Below are 14,757 nucleotides of genomic sequence, written 5' to 3' on the forward strand. Positions count from 1 at the left end.
GCCTCAATACACCACGCAGTGTGTGATGCCTAGCGCAAATCAGCCGCCAGGTCCCATGCAACTCTACTAGCGTGGGTGTCTTTTTTGGCGAAAATGCATCTCAATCGCAATGTGATGCGACTAGGAAGCTCCAGGAGACTGCACTGATTCATTTGATATGCAACAATTGTATACCTGTGTGCGACTGAATATGTATACCAAGCACAATGGAACCTTGGCGTGGAAAAATGCTGTGGCTGCTGCATTGCAGCACTCCGTATACAGATTCAGGGACTCAGTTGCACACACATATCACATTAATAAGTGCAGTCTCCTGGTGTGCCCTATTCACATTGCATTGCACTAATGCTGGGCATACACTATACAATTATCTGTCAGATATCTGTCCAATCTGGCTGGTTGGAATGAAAACCTGGTAATGTATGGGAGCAAATGAGATTGGACCATTTGGTCCCAAACACATGAAAATGGACAAAAATGATTGTTCGGGTAAATATGTTTGATTTAACTAATTTGTCTAAACAACCATTTTTGTCTGTTTTCCAGTGTTCATGTGCAAATGTTCAATTATCATTTGATCCCATACACCAGTGGCATTACAAGGGGGCAGCGGCCCGCACCCGGATGTCGCCCTTCAAGGGGTGACACAATGGTGCAGACTCCCCCTCATTGAGAGGAGCCTGGTGCTGCACTGTAGTATTAAGTGCAGCACTCGGCTCCTGTCACAGTGAGGGGGCTGGCTCTGCCCGTGCCCATACCTCCTGCACCACTCCATTGATAAGTTTTGTTTAACCACGGCCATGCCCCTTCTTCAAGGCTATGCCCCCTCTCTGAGGCCACTTCCCCTTTTTGGCAGGCGCCATGCGCATGGCATCCCTCCCAGCAAAAAGTTGTCACCGCGGGGAGAAATGCCATTGCCATACACTACCAGATTTTCATTCCAACCAGACAGATTGGACAGATATCTGACAGATAATTGTATAGTGTATGCCCAGCATTAGATGCAATTTTGGCAAAAAAGACACAAAGAAAATGCCCGACTTTAGCAGAGTCGCAGGGGACCTGGAGCGCCGAGGGGAGCTGTTTGGTGCAACTGCAGCAATGTGTGAGGACAAATCTGTATGTTGTAAATTTTATTTTAGTATTTGCTAAACAAATATTTCTCTATATCCCTGTTTGCAGTAACGACGCACTTACTGTAACTGTATCTTTGTACTGTTTTCTGAGCATATGTAATAATCTTAAGTGCAATAAGCACCACCTGGTGGATGAAGTTAATGAACCTAGTTAATAAAAGAGGTTAACGTACATTCCCACAATTATTTTATCATTCTCTACTACAGTATATGTCTTGTATGACCTATAACGACTCATTCACATTTAGCAACTATGACAGCTACTGTATGTGTGTTAGGTTTATTAGACACTGCCATTAAAATAGGGTCGGGACTGGCTGTTGGAATACCAACAGCCAGCCCAGACCCTATGGCCAGGGTCGACCATATCCCATCCACCTCACGCCAGGCCAGTCGGCGTAGAACCCGCCAGTCAACTGGTGCCAATATTTCCCTTCAGCCTAAGTCCAAAATATTACAGCATTGGCAATCTTGTGCTGCCCCCATATTTCACCAATCAATACCTCCCTTTCCTTCCTAGATAATTTTTAAATTGTTTTGTTGTTCTATAAATTTTATAATGTTGATTTTTACACAATTTTTTTTCAATTTTTATGTTAAAAATAAATAAATAAATAATAATTAAAAAAAGCTTCTGACATGTTTAAAAATATTTATTTAGACCAACGCATCTATAGAGGCTAACATAGCAATGGTCAGGTGAACAAATAATGATACATAAATTTGTTTAAAACAATAGTTTTTAACCTTAGACATTTACAGCTGTGTTGTTTATTTTAAAGGACACCAAAAATAGCGGAATAACAAATGTATAACATTCACTCACACACACATTAAACAATGTAAAAAAACAAAAACAAAATTACCAAATCAAAAACTGCAAGGCAGATTTTCCAATAGCACAGGGCAAAGAAGCACGTATACCAGCTTCAGTAAAGTGGTGAAGTGATGTGAAGGCAGTTGTACAAGTATGCAGACTATCATCAGTGATTGCATTCTCACCACTTAGCAAACATTGGTAACATCATGTCAGGACTGAGCTATTCGCAGAGTTGTGGTTGACTGCATACCTGTTGCTTGCTCTGTGCTTCGGCTGCTATAAGTGTAGTCGCAAGCAGGGCTGCCATCAGAAATTGTGGGGCCCGGGACTAGCAAAATTGGCAGGGCCCCCCTTTCCTCCGCTACCTTATTCCTACAAGAAAAACATGTGGCCAAAAAATATCAAGCCAGCCCATCCCCCCCTTATGTGTATCCAGCCAGGACCCCCCTTATGTGCATTCAGCCCATCCCCCCCTTATGTGTATCCAGCCAGAACCCCCCTTATGTGCATTCAGCCAATCCCCCCCTTATGTGTATCCAGCCAGGACCCCCCTTATGTGTGTCCAGCCCATCCCCCCTTATGTGTATCCAGCCAGGATCCCCCTTATTTGTAACCAGCCTCCCCCTTATGTGTGTCCAGCCAGGACCCCCCTTATTTGTAACCAGCCCTTCCTTATGTGCATTCAGTCAGGCCTCCCCCTTATGTGTGTCCAGCCAGGACCCCCCCTTATGTGTGTCCAGCCCATCCCCCCTTATGTGTATCCAGCCAGGATCCCCCTTATTTGTAACCAGCCCCCCCCTTATGTGCATTCAGCCAGGACCCCCCCTTATGTGTGTCCAGCCAGGACCCCCCCCTTATGTGTATCCAGCCAGGACCCCCCCTTATGTGTATCCAGCCAGGACCCCCCCCTTATGTGTCCAGCCCATCCTCCTTATGTGCGTCCAGCCAGGAACCCCCCCTTATGTGCATTCAGCCAGGCCTCCCCCATATGTGTACCCAGCCAGCTTCCCAATGAGTCCAGCCTTCCCCTCCTTTCACAGGCACAGCACAGTCAGCCCCGTACAGCAGCGTGTTCAAACTTACCGGCTACTGTGCCTGTGCGGTCTCCTCTGCTGAGTCCCGGCTCCCGGGCAGTGACGCGCCGCCTACGCATGTTGCTGGAGCCAGAGTGACAGGCTGTTAGAGCCGCGGCGGGTCCTAGTGCCCGCCGGCTTAGTCTAATGTGCCGGAGACAGCAGCAGCGCTGCTGCTGCTCCCCACAAAAGAAAAAAAACCCACAAACTACAAGCGGGTGGGGGGGGGAGGGAGTTGCGGTAGGAGCGGGCCCCCCCCCCCTTTCTGCCAGGTGTCCAGGCCCGGGACTACAGGCCCGACAGTCCCCCCTGATGGCGGCCCTGGTCGCAAGCGTGTAATGTATGCACGCCTCTTAAACTGCGTTTGGTTGCTTAGGCACGCCTGCGTTTGCATTTCCACTCCTCCGTTTTTACCAGACAGCCCCTGTCACCACTCACAAACGGCAGTATCTGTCACTCAACCTAGCGGTCAGTGTAAGGCTGGCGTGCGATTGCTTCCCGATCGCTGTGACTGGTTCGCGCACGCGCACTGCGTCTTTTGCGCATGCGCAGATAGCCAAAATTGGACAGCTGCGAGCAAACACATCCTAGTGAGTGGGTCTGAATCAGGCCCTATGTTCCCTACCACATGTACACACACAGACTCATAATTTCATAATTTTATAGTCAGGAGACAATTAACCTACCAGCATATTTTTGGATTGTTGGAGGAAACTGGAGTACTTGGAGGAAACCTACAGAAGCACAGGGAGAACATACAAACTCTAATCTACTATAATAATCTAGATATTCCTATTGTTTACATTTTCCATTCACCTATATATTGAGGCACTCTGTACAACATTTCTTATAGTTTTTGTCTACACTATTCTCTTTTTTCTTTTTTTTACTGCAAGTTCATGTAAATCCAGTTACAATTGATGTATAAAATGTCTATGTATGATAGCTGTAACTCAGCAGCACTGGTTGCTGTGACATCATACACCTATCCTGTGACATCACAGTGCTTCATCCTGTAACATTCTATCTACAGTTGCTGCAGTTCCAGTTAATGGCCAGGAAGAAGGAGGAAGGTAAGTCCTACATACAGTAGCAGGGTATGATGGAGGTGGATAAGGAAAGCAGAGTGCAGTCTATTAGGGTAAAAGTCAGGACAAGATAGATAGAACAGGCACTATACTGTATGTACAAGGACCTATAATTAGGAGAAGTAAAGGGAGGAATGACAGACACATTTAGGAATGAAAATTCATAATGTAGTATTAGAGAAATGACACATACACTCATGGGTGTAGCGAGGGTGGTACCCGTGGAGCATGAGCTCCGGGCGACAGAATGGACAGGGTGCGCCATCCCAGGTACCAGAATTCATGGGGCGCTGCACAGTATGATGGCCACCTGTTAGTTTTAACTCAGTTTGTTTGCTCTATATCCTACATAAGTTACGGATCTAAGATGTGTTTCTACATTTCATGCTCTCTCAAATTGCCCAGATTACCTCCCCTCTGTAAACATCTTCTGTCGCCTCCTCTTTACTGTCAGATTGATTACATTCACTTACAGTATTTGATTCCATCTCCTGTGATCGACTTGTCCCTCCCCTCTTCTTTCTTATTGGCTTCTGTCACCACCCCTCTCTGTTTGGTTCTTTGCCCCTCTCCTCTCCTTTCTTATTGGCTTCTAACACCATCCGTCTCTGTTCAGCACTTTCCTCACCTCTCTCCCTATCTGAGGTAAAGTCCTAAACTATATGAAAACTTCAGTTATAAGGTATGAAATAAAAAAAATGTCACTGCTTTGCTCAGGGGCGTTTCTAGAGAGGAGGGGGCCCGTGTGCAGTCTTCCACACCCATTATAGATACGCCCCTGGCTTTGCTATTTAAAGTAATGAGGTGTTCCCAGGCGTTACCACAAAGGGCCATATTCACTTAGCGGCGAAAAGTATCACGAGTGACGTCATTTCGCCATGGGAAAAGTTTCCTCCGTATTCAATTCTGGAGACTTTTCACTGGTGCGGAAACTCAATGCAATGGAACCGGCGAAAAAGTTTCGCCTATGAATAGGTGTCGAAAAAAGTGCAGAATTGGGGTTTTGGGGTGCAAACTTCGGAAAACCTCCCTGCACCTTTGGGACAGTCCCCCAAAGGTAAAACTGCATCAAAACAAGTTTAAAAAAAAGTTTAGATCACCCCAAAAAAGTGCTTTCATTTTGGGGGAGAAAAAGTCAAAAGTTGGGGGACAAATTCAAAAACAAGTGAAATAGACTCCAGGGGGGTCCCGTTTTCACCGATTTCTAATTGAATCCTGGGATATGCGGGTACGAGCTCGATACTTTTTCACATGGAAAACCAGCGATGTCGGCGAAAAGTCCGGTTTGCGAAAAGTACGGGACTTTTCGCATCTAATTGAATATGCCCCAAAGTGTTATTTGAAAGGTCTTTTAAAAATATTATGAGACCTGAAATAATTATCATAGTCGTAGACAGAACATGACATGGTTTGTAGTAACATTAATATAGGTGCAATGTATATTTGCTAAACAGGAGTAAAGCTAAGACGGGAGCTTCCCATAGGTGTTCCCACTCCAGTGAAAGCTGCTTGGGGCAGTAATTGCAGTAATAAGCTGTGCACCCTGTGGAATCTCACTCTAGCACATTTATTCTGTCAAATTAAGTGAAGTTATCAGAATATATATTACTATCTCCTCTATTAACTAATAACAATGATTCAAAGGAGCAAAAGTCAGATCCTAGGTGCTATACATAAATAAAGCAGTGCCAAAGGAACTACCCCTTAATGTCAGATAATGCACCATCGAAGCATCTTCCCCCAATGGGACCTCTAGCGTGATACTGCCACTGTTTGCTGTTTTCTCTTCCCTTCAATATTCTCCTGCAGCTGGCCATACCTCACTGGCACAATTCAGTACAGGGAGTGTGTGGGGGAGGGCGCTATGACATGCACTTTCTCCGGGCACCATGGTTCCACGCTACTCCTCTGCAGGGACGTATCTATAAAGGGTGCAGGGTGTGCAGTGCACATGGGCCCCCAGGTCCAGGGGGGCCTGCACCGCACACCCTGCACCCATACTTTGTATTACTTACCTCTCCAAAGTACTGCGTCTGATCTCCCAGCGCTGTTCAAATGCCAGAAAATGGCTGCCACTGCCATTTTTCCAGCATTTTGCGCATGTGATGTGAGTATATCACCAGGAAAATGGTGGCCACGCCATATCCCTTGCGATCTGCGCATGCGCAATAGACCCTGGGCACACTCTAGTGCCCAGAGTCTATTGATTCTGCGGTGCCCGGCAAGCCGCGTCAGTCGGCTGCCGGCCACCGAAGTGAGAGGAGGGGGCCCGTGTTGGGGGATGCACCTCTGCATACAATGGCTGGAAGAACAGGGACTTGGGTTATGGAAGAGGAAAAGACAGGAGAACTGTCCACTTGAGACAGTAACAGAGGACGGTTCAGAGTGAGGAGGGCTGGCAGAGGGATCATTAGTAATACAATGGGCTGTGAGGAGGGACAGGATGATGTGAGAGACAGACGGGGCAGATAAATGTGTTTAGTATGTCATAACAATGACTGTACATACAGAAGATTAAGGATGTACTTTTCAACTAAGCACCAAATGCATTTTCAACGTGAAAAATGAAAGTGAATATTTTCACTTGAATTTACAATTCTGCTCTTGCCGGTGAGCCTGGCACCGGTAAGAGCCCGTCCCGGGAAAAGAGCTTATGCTATCACAACGCTGACTGGTTTGGGTCCTTGGCGCACACTGTGCATGTGCAGTCGGTGCATGTGTCACCGGGGACCAACGGCTACTATAGGCTAACACCATCAGCAGATGGCATTAGCTATCGAGGGCAAACTCAGGAATGCATAAAAACCTATGGGGCTGCATTTGTGGTCAGAAATATCTGCTGTTTAATATTTTCGGGTACCCCCCAAAAACACAAATATTAAATGAGAAATATGTCCCATAGGCACTACCTAATCATTTAGTTTAGGTAGAGGTAGGAGTTTATGTTCAGTTTTTTTCTTGTCTGTTTTGACTTTTTGTTTAGCTTTTCTTTTGTTGTGGATTTATATATAGTTGTGTTGTGTAAAATTCTAAATTAAATAAAACAAACCTGATTTAAGAAAAAAAACCTGTAAAACTCAAAATGAAATAAAAACAAAAAGAAACATGAGTGAGAACAGCTGCAAATGTGCCAAAATAAGTGCATAAGTCACAAATGAATGAACTAGGTTAGGGCTGTTTATAGACCTGTAGTTCACTGTAAACACTTTGAAAAAGAAAATAGCCCAGTTTTATTTAAATAAATAGAGATGCACATTTTTTAAAAACAAATTGATCAAATTGAAAGTAGCTAAAAAATGTGGTAGTAGTACGGTTATTTAAATAGTACAGGTTGAGTCTCCCATATCCAAAATGCTTGGGACCAGGGGTATTTTGGATAACGGAATATTCCGTATTTTGGAATATTTGCATATCATAATGAAATATCTTAGGAATGGGACCCCAATATACACACAGAATCCATTTATGTGTTATATACACCTTATATACACAGCCTGCAGGTAATTTTAGACAATATTTTCAATAATTTTGTGGTTCAAGCAAAGTTTGTGTACAGAAATGAAATTCATTTATGTTTCATATACACCTTATACACACAGCCTGAAGGTAATTTTATACAATATTTTTAATAATTTGTGCCTTAGACAAAGTTTGTGTACATTGAACCATTAAAAATCAAAGGTTTAATTATTTTAGTCATGCCAAAATTATTCAGTATTTCGGAATATTCCGTATTTCGGAATATTTGGATATGGGAGACTCAACCTGTATGTCGAACCAAGAAATTCTGATTGTTTAGATCATCATCTGATGGGTTCTGGCAAAGAGATTTGCAGGGTGTCAATTGCCACCTGTAGGACGTCAGATTCTTCTGGAGCAGTGGCATAGTCAGGACGGCATAGCACTGGAGGGAGCAGTGAAGCAGAAGAAGGCAGGATTTCCTATGTCTCTTTTCTCACATGTAGGACGTTGGACGCATCTGGAGCAGTGGCATAGCCAGGAAAGCAGACTGGAGGTAACCGTGAAGTGAATGAAGGCAGGATCTGCAGTGTGTCATTTCCCACATGTAGGCCGTCGGATGCTTCTGGAGTAGCGACGTGGTTAGGACGCCAGATGACTGGAGGGTGTCACAATCGTGGGATTTAGGAGCTGTGTTCCCGGACTGGGCCTTGGATCTGTATTACTTGGCGCAGACGCTCGCTGGAGGAGACTTGGCTTAATGAAGTTTTTCCGCATGAGAGGGTGCAGCGAACTGACAGGAGTTTGAGGAATGCGGTAGTAGCGTGGTAGCTAGGAAGCTACGTGAAGCGGCTGGATAGCCGTGGGTAGACGTTGGTAGCTGAGTGGCTACATGGAGCGGCTGGATAGCCATGGGTAGACGTTGGGAGCTGAGTGGCTATGTGGAGCGGCTGGATAGCCGTGGGTAGACGTTGGTAGCTGAGTGGCTACGTGGAGCTGCTGGATAGCCGTGGGTAGACGTTGGTAGCTGAGTGGCTACGTGGAGTGGCTGGATAGCCGTGGGTAGACGTTGGTAGCTGGGTGGCTACTTGGAGCGGCTGGATAGCCGAGGGTAGATGTTGGTAGCTGAGTGGCTACGTGGAGCAGCTGGATAGCCGTGGGTAGACGTTGGTAGCTGAGTGGCTACGTGGAGCGGCTGGATAGCCGTGGGTAGACGTTGGTAGCTGAGTGGCTATGTGGAGCGGCTGGATAGCTGTGGGTAGACGTTGGTAGCTGAGTGGCTACGTGGAGCGGCTGGATAGCCGTGGGTAGACGTTGGTAGCTGAGTGGCTACGTGGAGCGGCTGGATAGCCGTGGGTAGACGTTGGTAGCTGGGTGGCTACTTGGAGCGGCTGGAGCGCAGTGGGAAGGCTTGCTTAGTTAAACTAAGAAACTAGTTGCACTGGCAACTTGTGTGAGCATTGGGGATCCTTTTGTAGTGGACACTGGGAGCTGACAGGCTGAGAGAGAAGGAGAAGGCTCCTCATTGGTGGTAGTGGGGTCACATGGGCAATCCAAGATGGCCGCACCCATGGACCGGAGGACAGCGCTTCCTGGAGGTAGTCAGCGGGGACCAGCGGTCAGCAGGAGCCGGCGTGGGAGCAGCACAGCAGAGGGACCCTCCAGAGGACAACAGCGGAGACTGCCTTTTAGAGATGAGGAAGGAGCGTACAGTACGGGAGCCGGAAGACAGCGCGGGTCAGCGCCTGCACAGGTAAGCGACGGGGTCTGATTCTGGGGTCTCCAGGCCGGCATGTGACAGTAACCCCTTCTTCAAGAGTGGCCACCGGACAATTCCTTGGTTTATGAGGAAATTTCATATGGAACGCTTTGACCAGACGGGGTGCATGGACATCGGAGGCATTTATCCAGATTCGTTCCTCCGGACCATAATTCTTCCAGTCAATGAGGTATTGAAGACGGTTGTATCAACAACGAGAATCTAAGATTCTGTCAACTTCTAACTCCTCTCCCTGCTGTGTTTGAACACTAGAAGCTTTAGGAAGGACCTTCTGAAATTGGTTTAAGACCAGTGGTTTTAAAAGAGAAATATGGAAAGAACTTGGAATGCGAAGAAATGGAGGAAGCTTTAACTTGTAAGCCACAGGATTCAAGACTTTGATGATTGGGAATGGACCAATGAATCGCGGAGCAAATTTCATCAAGGGTACTCGGAGTCTTAGGTTTCGGGTAGAGAGCCAGACCATATCCCCAGGTTGGAAATTTGGAACCGCTCGTCTTTGGCGGTCAGCAAATCTCTTGTACCGGGCTGACGTTTTAGTCAGAGAGGAACGAACCTTTTCCCAGATGTTGGAGAACCGGTGAAGGGACATCTTGGCCGCAGGCACATCTAATGTTGGAAGAAGAGGGAAATCTGGCACTCGAGGATGATGACCAAAAACTGTAAAAAAAGGAGTTGAGCTGGTGGACGTGTGATAATGATTATTGTGAGCAAATTCGGCCCAAGGAAGAAGTTCAATCCAGTCATCTTGGGAGGATGAGACAAAAGAGCGCAGGAACTGTTCCAGGTCTTGATTGACCCTTTCGGTCTGACCGTTGGTCTGGGGATGATAAGCGGTAGAAAATTTGAGTTTTACTTGAAGGGCTGAGCAGAGTGATCTCCAGAACTTCGCTACGAACTGTACTCCCCTGTCGGAGATGATCTCTTGAGGAAGGCCGTGGAGCTTGAAGATCTCTTTTATAAAGCTCTGGGCGAGTAGAGGTGCAGACGGAAGCCCAGTAAGTGGTACGAAATGAGCCATTTTAGAAAAGCGATCCACGATAACCCAAATTGTGTTGTGGCCCCGAGATGGAGGAAGATCAGAAATGAAATCTATAGATAGGTGAGTCCATGGCTTAAATGGAATTGCAAGAGGCTGGAGTTGACCGTGTGGAACCCGCCGAGGTATCTTGTGTTGGGCACATTTGATGCATGATGACACATAAGACCTGACGTCCTTTTTCATTGAAGACTACCAATAGGACCGCTGGATGAATTCTAGGGTTTTATCCATACCCAAGTGACCAGAGAACCGGGAAGCATGAGCCCAATGCAGTAACCTCTTGCGGAGTTCTGGAGCAACGAAAGTCTTCCCAACCGGGGGTATAGAAGATAATTTGGTAGAGGCGAAGAAAGCTGAATTCAAGATTGGTTGGGGCTGTTCCATGGGTAGATCAGGGTCGCTCGTCATGGAACGGGAGAGTGCGTCGGCTTTGAGGTTTTGTGAACCGGGACGATAGGAGACTTTGAAGTTAAATCTGGAGAAAAACATTGCCCACCGGGCTTGACGAGGGTTCAAGCAATTTGCAGATTTAAGATAAAGGAGGTTCTTATGGTCTGTAAAAATGGTAATGGGGTAATGAGCTCCTTCTAGAAGATATCACCATTCTTCGAGGGCTAGTTTCATGGCGAGTAACTCTTGATCTCCGATGGTGTAGTTCTTTTCTGCAGGCAAAAACTTCCGGGAAAAGAAACCACAGGGATGAAGTTTTTCATCTTTAAATTGCTGGGAGAGCACTGCACCGACACCTTCGGAGGATGCGTCCACCTCCAGGATAAATGGCCGGGTGGAGTCTGGTTGCTTTAAGATGGGAGCGGAGATGAAGGCTTGCTTAAGAAGTTGAAATGCAGAGGTAGCTTCGATGGGCCATTTAGTTGGATCTGCTCCCTTGCGGGTGAGGGCTGTAATCGGAGATACCAGAGTCGAGAAACCTTTTACAAACTTGCGATAATAGTTGGCAAATCCTAGGAATCTTTGTATGGATTTTAAGGAAGAACGAAGAGACCAATCAAGAATGGCTTGTAGTTTTGAAGAATCCATTTGAAGGCCTGTTCTGGAGATGATGTATCCCAGGAATGGTACACTTGAGACCTCAAACAGACACTTCTCTAATTTGCAAAAAAGTTGATTGGACCGCAAACTCAGAAGGACTTGTTTCACCTGGTCTCGATGAGTTTGGAGGTCTTGAAAAAAATCAAAATGTTGTCCAAGTAAACGACCACACACTTGTACAAAAGATCCCGGAAGATTTAATTGACGAAAAACTGGAAGACGGCCGGAGGCCGAAGGGCATAACGAGATACTCGTAGTGCCCATCCCTGGTGTTGAAGGCCGTTTTCCATTCATCGCCTGGACGGATACGAATTAAATTATAGGCTCCTCTTAGGTCGAGTTTGGTAAAAACTGTGGCTCCCTTGACTCTATCAAATAACTCTGTTATGAGAGGAAGAGGGTAGCGATTCTTAATAGTTATTTCATTAAGACCCAGGTAGTCTATACACGGGCGCAAGCCACCATCTTTCTTTTTTACGAAGAAAAAATCCAGCCCCTGCTGGAGACGTGGAAGGTCGAATGAAGCCTTTACTTAAGTTTTCCTTAATGTACTCCGACATGGCCTGAGTCTCAGGGAGAGATAGAGGGTAGGTTCGGCCTCTAGGAGGATTCTTCCCGGGAATCAGATCTATGGGACAGTCCCAATCACGATGGGGAGGTAACAGATCTGCGCTCTGTTTGCTAAAGACGTCCTGAAACCCATCGTAGGCTTTGGGCAGGTCTGTAGAATCCTGTACGATGGAAGATCTGACAGGTATTACCTGCTGAAGACAGCCTTTGAAGCAATTGGAACCCCAGGAGGTTATTTGCATGGTGGTCCAATCGATTTGTGGTGAATGTCTCTGTAGCCAGGGTAATCCGAGGACTAAAGAATGAGAGGCATTGGGAATCACTAGGAAGGATAGTTGTTTGGAATGGAGCACCCCAATGGTAAGTTTAAGTGGTGCTGTACGATGGGTGATGGTTCCACTAGAAATGCGACTACCATCGATGGCGGTTAAAGTGATGACTCCAGGCAACGCTTCCATGGGGATTTGATGTTTCTGGACAAAGTCAGTAGTGACAAAGTTCTCTGCCGCTCCGGAATCCAGAAGAGCTAATACAGCTTTGGAACCTCGAGGAAACTTTAAATGAGCCTGGATGGTGGAATCAGACTTTCTTTGTGATTCAATGGCAACTCCTAACTTAACCTCTCTTTCATAAGTTAGGAGGAGGCATTTCCCAGACGAATGGGACAAGATTTAACTAAATGTTGAGGAGATCCGCAGTACATACAGAGGTTCTGCCTCTGCCTTTTCTGCCGTTCCTCAGCCGATAAATGAGAGCGGTTGACCTGCATGGGTTCTTTGCCCAGAGGAGGAGAGGGTAAACGGGAAGCTGGACGTGGCCTTCCACGATCAAATCTGCCTCTTTCCAAGGCACGCTCCCTGTGACGGAGATCCACCTTGTTGCAGAGAGAGATTAACTCATCCAAACTGGTTGGAAGGTCACAGGAAGCTAGGTCGTCTTTGAGTCTTTCAGAAAGGCCACTCCAGAAGGCAGCGATGAGGGCATCCTCATTCCAATTGAGTTCTGAAGCCAGAGTTTGGAACTGGACTACGTATTGGCCGACGGTCCTGCTGCCCTGACGGAGGCGTAGAATATCAGCTGATGCGGAAGTGGTTCTTCCGGGTTCATCAAAGATTTTGCGAAAATGTGGCAACAAATTCAGGGTAGTTGGAGAGCAGGGGATCCAACTTCTCCCAAAGGGGCGAGACCCAATCGAGTGCTTGGCCAGAGAGTAGAGAGATGATATATGCCACCCTGGTTCTGGCCGTCGGAAAGTTGGCGGATTGTAGCTCGAATTGGATTTCGCATTGGTTTAAAAAACCCCTGCATAATTTGGGGTTGCCATCGAACTTGCTCGGAGGGGAAAGCTGAAGACGAGCAGGAGGTAGAACCGGAGGAGCAGGTGACACCACAGGAGGAGAGGCGGCTTTGGAGCCAGCGGGAGCGGGATGAGCCAGTAAGGACTGAATGTTGTCCAGGCGTGACGACATATCTTGGATGAATTGGATCAACTGGGCCTGAGAGGTCTCCTGTCTTTCCAGACGAGATAGTACATCCTGCGAGGGATTTACCCCAGATCTTTGACCACTTGCCGAGTCCATCTGGCCAGTGCAAACTGTCACAATCATGGGATTTAGGAGCTGTGCTCCCGGACTGGGCCTTGGATCTGTATTACTTGGTGCAGATGCTCGCTGGAGGAGACTCGGCTTAATGAAGTTTCTCCGCATGAGAGGGTGCAGCGAACTGACAGGAGTTTGAGGAATGCGGCAGTAGCGTGGTAGCTAGGAAGCTATGTGGAGCGGCTGGATAGCCATGGGTAGACGTTGGTAGCTGAGTGGCTGCGTGGAGCGGCTGGATAGCCATGGGTAGATGTTGGTAGCTGAGTGGCTACGTGGAGCGGCTGGATAGCCGTGGGTAGACATTGGGAGCTGAGTGGCTACGTGGAGCGGCTGGATAGCCGTGGGTAGACGTTGGTAGCTGAGTGGCTACGTGGAGCGGCTGGATAGCCGTGGGTAGACATTGGTAGCTGAGTGGCTACGTGGAGCGGCTGGATAGCCGCGGGTAGACATTGGTAGCTGAGTGGCTACGTGGAGCGGCTGGATAGCCGTGGGTAGACGGTAGCTGAGTGGCTACGTGGAGCAGCTGGATAGCTGTGGGTAGACATTGGTAGCTGGGTGGCTACTTGGAGTGGCTGGATAGCCGTGGGTAGACGTTGGTAGCTGAGTGGCTACGTGGAGCGGCTGGATAGCCGTGGGTAGACGTTGGTAGCTGAGTGGCTACGTGGAGCAGCTGGATAGCCGTGGGTAGACGTTGGTAGCTGGGTGGCTACTTGGAGCGGCTGGATAGCCGTGGGTAGACGTTGGGAGCTGAGTGGCTACGTGGAGCGGCTGGATAGCCGTGGGTAGACGTTGGTAGCTGAGTGGCTACGTGGAGCGGCTAGATAGCCGTGGGTAGACGTTGGTAGCTGAGTGGCTATGTGGAGCGGCTGGATAGCCGTGGGTAGACGTTGGTAGCTGGGTGGCTACTTGGAGTGGTTGGATAGCCGTGGGTAGACGTTGGTAGCTGAGTGGCTACGTGGAGCGGCTGGATAGCTGTGGGTAGACGTTGATAGCTGAGTGGCTACATGGAGCGGCTGGAGCGCAGTTAAACTAAGAAACTATTTGCACTGGCAACTTGTGTGAGCATTGGGGATCCTTTTATAGTGGACACTGGGAGCTGACAGGCTGAGAGAGAAGGAGAAGGCTCCTCATTGGTGGTAGT

General features: G+C 47.6%; 1 protein-coding gene across 2 annotated transcripts in view; it reads right to left on the reverse strand.

Moving 5' to 3' along the window:
• The window catches only part of LOC148541993 (uncharacterized), a 61,337-nt gene that overhangs the window by 17,355 nt on the left and 29,225 nt on the right, over positions 1-14,757 (reverse strand). The gene's annotated exons all lie outside the window — the stretch shown is intronic.

This window comes from Taudactylus pleione, unplaced genomic scaffold, assembly GCF_031769625.1.
Source record: "Taudactylus pleione unplaced genomic scaffold, aTauple2 ptg000016l, whole genome shotgun sequence".
NCBI classification, from domain to species: domain Eukaryota; kingdom Metazoa; phylum Chordata; class Amphibia; order Anura; family Myobatrachidae; genus Taudactylus; species Taudactylus pleione.